The following is a 6,264-nucleotide window of genomic DNA, read 5'->3' as shown; positions in this document are numbered from 1 at the left end:
ATAAATGTTATATACTTGCAGTAATGGAACAAGATATTCTTTGCACATTCAATGATTAAATGTTATGTGGTGATGTGATACTGATTACCTCTTTACAGAATAGGTCATCAATGTCAAATTGAAGGAGGTACGACCCCTGCGCCCTCAGGTTTAGAAGCTAAATCCAAGTCCCTCAAACCCTGTACCAAATTTTGAAAAGTATTTGGTGAAGATTTGGCATTGGTGGAATTTTTGGAGTCAGTTTTGCTGAATGTGATGTTGCCTTAATTTACACCAAATATTAGTCACATGATTTTTGACAAATTTGACAAATCTTTCAGTAGAACATTTCTGTGTACAAATGTTTTGAAATTTTCTGCACAAAAATAGAAATTTTGTAACTTTTTTGGCCATTAAACCGATGCATGGACCCTCAGAAAATCTACCCAAAATATTTATCTTAATCTTATTTCGAACATGATACAATAAATATATTCATTAATGCCACCATATTGTCAAATTTATGTTTTCTTCAATGGTCCTTAGAGCAGCTCTAAATCTGAGAAGCTTCAAAGATTTAGCCGACGGCCGGCGAGAAAAGTGAAATCCACCGGATTGTGATTCTCAACAATCTTCATTGAGTGTTTGTTTATTTATACCCCTCATGGATGTAGGCGGCGTGTACATAAATATAAGTATTTCTTACATGATACCAAACAGAAGAATGCACGGCTGTACAATAAGTAAGACGCTCCCCGTACCCACCCACCCAGGTCTTTTACACCACACAACAAAATGATTACAGTGTATGAGACTTGTCTCGTCTGAAGACATTCATTTCTCCTTTATGCTAACAGTCCAGGGAATAATAACAGTTTAATATATAGAAAGTTTACATTTATTTTTAAATTACAAATATTAGGATTGTTTCACTTGATTTCTGGTTTCTGATGTTGTAATATAAAATTATCTTTAATAGAAGTCTGTCAGAACAAAATGACTGTTCAAACTAAGCACCTTTAGCAAGACCATACACTGAAGGGAGCCTGTCACAACAAAATGACTGTTCAAACTAAGCACCTTTAGCAAGACCATGCACTGAAGGGAGTCTGTCACAACAAAATGACTGTTCACACTAAGCACCTTTAGCAAGAGCATACACTAAATGGAGTCTGTCACAACAAAATGACTGTTCACACTAAGCACCTTTAGCAAGACCATACACTGAAGGGAGTCTGTCACAACAAAATGACTGTTCAAACTAATCACCTTTAGCAAGACCATACACTGAAGGGAGTCTGTCACAACAAAATGACTGTTCAAACTAAGCACCTTTAGCAAGACCATGTACTGAAGGGAGTCTGTCACAACAAAATGACTGTTCAAACTAAGCACCTTTAGCAAGAGCATACACTGAATGGAGTCTGTCACAACAAAATGACTGTTCACACTAAGCACCTTTAGCAAGACCATACACTGAAGGGAGTCTGTCACAACAAAATGACTGTTCAAACTAATCACGTTTAGCAAGACCATACACTGAAGGGAGTCTGTCACAACAAAATGACTGTTCAAACTAAGCACCTTTAGCAAGACCATGCACTGAAGGGAGTCTGTCACAACAAAATGACTGTTCACACTAAGCACCTTTAGCAAGAGCATACACTGAATGGAGTCTGTCACAACAAAATGACTGTTCACACTAAGCACCTTTAGCAAGAGCATACACTGAATGGAGTCTGTCACAACAAAATGACTGTTCACACTAAGCACCTTTAGCAAGACCATACACTGAAGGGAGTCTGTCAGAACAAAATGACTGTTCAAACTTAGCACCTTTAGCAAGACCATACACTGAATGGAGTCTGTCACAACAAAATGACTGTTCACACTAAGCACCTTTAGCAAGACCATACACTGAAGGGAGTCTGTCACAACAAAATGACTGTTCAAACTAAGCACCTTTAGCAAGACCATACACTGAAGGGAGTCTGTCAGAACAAAATCACTGTTCAAACTAATCACCATTAGCAAGACCATATACTTCCATTTCCTTTCATAACTACTTATTTTCTATCTATGTCTGACCTTCTCTGGCTCGTGCAAAGCCAGAGCTGTCAATTAATGAATAAGAGGGAGGAGATATAAGGACAAATAAGCATGTAGGAAAATGCACTGAACTACTTAGCCAAGCTAAGGGAGCATTGAGGACCTATGCTTGGTTTGAACAGTCCTTTTGGTCAAACGGAGTCCCTTTAGCGCTCATCTAGATTGGACTATGCAAATCATAAGACAAAGGTATGATGTTAAGTATTTATTACGCTTATAAAATAATTCAAAGGAAAACAAGTTTATTTTTTTCCATATCCACCCCTTCGTCCACATCTGCCTCCTGAGCAGCCTCCGCCACATCCACCACCGGAACACGAAAACAGATTTGAGATGGAATCAAAGAATCCTTGTAGAAATAAAAAACAGTTTATTACCTTTCAAGTTTTATATTTTATCTTTAAAAGGGGAGACATTTATTAACCCCTTCACAACATCTGCCACACATTACACCGCAAGTCAAAAGCGGGTATATGGAGCGCGCTCATGGGGTAATGGCTCTGTGTTACAGTTATGACCTCCCACTAATCATTGGTGGAGCGGAGATCCACCTAGGATTATTAACCTGTTAAATCCCATTGTCAAACTCACACCAGGTGCTTCATTCGAAATGCCCATCAGCATACCCATGACGTGATCTCCAGTTGCTGATGGATTCCCATGACAACAGAGGGTCTGCTGAAGACCTCCGTGCTTGTCATAGCAGCGCTCCTTTGAAACCTGTCTGTGGCCGGGCTTCAAGGGAGATGTTGAATTTCACTACATACAGTGGTATTGCTGTATATCGCACAAGTGGTTAGGCAATCTCAAGGGGACTATTATAAACAGTAAAAACAATTAAAAAATGTTTTTAAAGATATGAAAAAAATTAAACTTAAATCTTCAAATCACCCTCTTTTACCCATTAAAAATAAACGTAATAAAAAAAATTAAAAATATATGTATGTCGTTTCGCCTAGTTCAGAGTTTGACAGTGCAATCTAAGAGGTTAAAGGGAACCTGTCACCAGATTTGTGTTTGATCGGAGACTCGGATCAATATATTGGAGGACTCTTCATGCTTTTGCGAGGACCACTCGGACAGTCCCTTAGACTATCATAGGCCTGATAACCTCTGGCCTGAGGGCACATAACGCTAACAGAATAACAGCGTAGACCGCACCCAGAATACTTCTCTGACATCGAGTCACAGACACTGACTGGCAGGTTGTACGAGGAACATCCTGAGGAAAAAAAGAGAGAACACTATTTCAGGAACATTTGGAATTAGGAGGTTTGACCACTACATTTTTTTTTATTTTTATTTTTTTAAAAAAGGACAGAATGTATATATATATATATATATATATATATATATATATATATATATATATATATATATATATATATAAATAAAAAAGAAGAATACTGTATCTGTCACCATTCCGAACTATCAACCATTTCCACTGGTCTCTACTAAATCTCACTAACCTTCTCTTTCAGGTGGCAGATTCACTAAAGCAAAGATGAAGAAATATAATGAATTTAGTACATGGGTATATTGTATGTAGTGTGTATATAGAGTGTTTATATGTGTACATGTAGTGTACATATATATATATATATATTTATATATATACAATGTATATGCATATGTATTATGTATATGTGGAAATGTAGTGTATATAAATGTATAACATGTGTATGTGAAGTGTGTATATGTGTTTATGTTGTAGTGTGCATGTGTGTATACAGTGTGCATATGTGTATATGTAGCGTGTTTATGTAAAGTGCATATGTACATGTGTATTTGTAATCTGCATATGACTAAGTGTATTTGTAGTGTGTGTGTATGTAGTGTGTATACAAAGTGTATATGTAAAATGTAAATGTACATGGATATATATAGAGAGAGAGAGAGAGTGTGCATGTGTGTATATGTAGTGTGCATATACAAATTATATGCCATATACATGGGTATTTGTAGTGTGCATGTGTGTACATATGTATATGTACTGTACATATGGATATAGTGAATATGTAGTGTGTATTACATATTTAATGTGCACATGTACATGGGTATTTAAGGCTAGTTTCACACTTGCGTTGAACGGCATCCATTGCATTGCGTTGTGTGACGCATGCAACGGATGCGTTGCATATAGTGGCACAACGCATGCTACAGATCGTACAAAATAACGCAATCCGTTGTAGTTTTTTTTCCTTGACTTTACACATCTGAGCATGCGCAGTTGTGTAAAGTCAGCTGCGTTAACAGAATCCGTCAAATGACGCATTCTAACGGAATCCGCCACCATAGGCGTCCATTACAAAACCAACGGACGCCTAACGGATTCCTGCAGGTTGCGTTTTTTTTACACTCCGCCAAACGCAGAAAAACGTTACATGCTGCGTTCAATCCGCTAGACGCGTCAAAATAACGACGCTGCGTCGTGCAGCAGATGCAACGCAGACACTTGCGTTACAGTGCGTCGTCCATACAACTCTATGGAGAATAGTGCAGTGCGTTAACGGACTGCGCTATTCTCCATAGTGACGGAATGCGCTGAACGCAAGTGTGAAACTAGCCTAATGTGCATATATTTGTATAAAAAGTGTACATATGTATGTTTAGTATGTATATGTAATGTATATGTGTATATGTAATATGCACATGGATATTTGCAGGGTACATATGTGTTTATACTAATAAGATGTGGGCATACTGTATGTATGTGTATTTGTAGCATGTACATTTAGTGTGCATGTGTATGTATATGTATATATAGTGTGCATATGTCTATGTATTTGTAGTGTGCATGTACAGAATATGTATATATAGTTTGCAAATGTATATATATATATACTGTATATATATATATATATATATATATATATATGTGTGTATACAGTATATATATATCAGTGTATGTATTTGTAGTGTGCATGTCTGCATGTAGAACTGATGAAAGTATATAGTTAATGTTAATAAGTCTGTGTGACACACATATGTACAGTATGTCAGTAAGTGCCTCTCTGTTACGGGTTTTCTCATATTCTCAAAATTCTATTAATTATCAGCAGCAATCAATCATAGGCGTAAATTGTACCATCATCCTATAAACTGCTCAGAAATTCCTCCTGTGCTGATATCTACTAGGAAGGATTGCAAAATATACAAAATTGTAAATGTGATGAATATATTTATTTTTTTATATATACAATTTCCTTACTATCTTCTATGTAATAAACTCAACAATAAAAACACGACTGCAAATGTATGCAGTGAAATATATGGATATATGACTTCTGAGTTCCAGCATTGTCTGGGCTCATCAATCTTACTTGGTCTTCTTATGTAATATCCCGATGTTGGAGATGATAGTGCGATGAGCAGGAATAACAGCAGCAGTATCCCAGAAACTTCATCCTGCGGTTTTGCTGTACGGCCACCACCCTGTTGATTTTGTTCTCCTCGTTATGCTAGAAGCCTGGGTGTTGCCTGTTGATGGAGATGTAGCTTCATCATTTTCTCACACGACTCCCTTGATTACTACATAAAGTCATGAATTTGCATAATAACATATCTGGGGTATAATGGGAAGCTACTTTGCATGAATGGAGACATTGGTTGGGCAGAATAGGCAGCTGCTTAGGGCACAGGTTCAGCACAAGGCCCTGGCCCTATGCTGTCAAGCCCATGTCCACCGGAGAGAGTGGGATCTGGTTACTGGGATGTAGCTTCATAATGTCAGGAGCCTTAAGCCCGCTTTACACGCTGCAATGTATCTTACAATGTGTCGGCGGGGTCACGTCGTAAGTGACGCACATCCGGCATCGTAAGGTACATTGCAGTGTGTGACAGCTACGTGCGATTGCGATTGAATGGTAAAACGTTCATCGCACGCACATCGTACATTCCTCATGAATTGCACGTCGGGTTGTTCAATGTACCCAGGGTAGCGCACATTGCAGTGTGTGACACCCCGGGAACGATGAACAGATCTTACCTACGTCCTGCGGCTCCCAGACGCTAATGCGGAAGGAAGGAGGTGGGCGGGATGTTTACGTCCTGCTCAGCTCCGCCCCTCCGCTTCTATTGGCCGGCTGCCGCGTGACGTCGATGTGACATCGAACGGCCCTCCCACTCCAGGAAGTGGACGTTCGCCGCCCACATCGAGGTCGTATGGACGGGTAA

At 38.7% G+C, this 6,264-nt stretch overlaps 1 long non-coding RNA gene across 1 annotated transcript; it reads right to left on the bottom strand.

The window, feature by feature from the left end:
• Window positions 1-2,246: 2,246 nt before the first annotated feature.
• On the bottom strand, window positions 2,247-5,575 carry LOC142257919 (uncharacterized). Its single transcript, XR_012727680.1, has 3 exons — window positions 5,412-5,575; window positions 3,250-3,310; window positions 2,247-2,437 (listed from the first exon to the last, which is right to left on the bottom strand). It is a non-coding gene; the product is annotated as an uncharacterized LOC142257919 (long non-coding RNA).
• Between the last annotated feature and the right edge of the window lie 689 nt (window positions 5,576-6,264).

The sequence above is a fragment of the Anomaloglossus baeobatrachus genome, chromosome 12, assembly GCF_048569485.1.
Source record: "Anomaloglossus baeobatrachus isolate aAnoBae1 chromosome 12, aAnoBae1.hap1, whole genome shotgun sequence".
In the NCBI taxonomy this organism is placed as follows: Eukaryota; Metazoa; Chordata; class Amphibia; order Anura; family Aromobatidae; genus Anomaloglossus; species Anomaloglossus baeobatrachus.
This window is presented reverse-complemented; position numbering and strand designations above follow the sequence as displayed.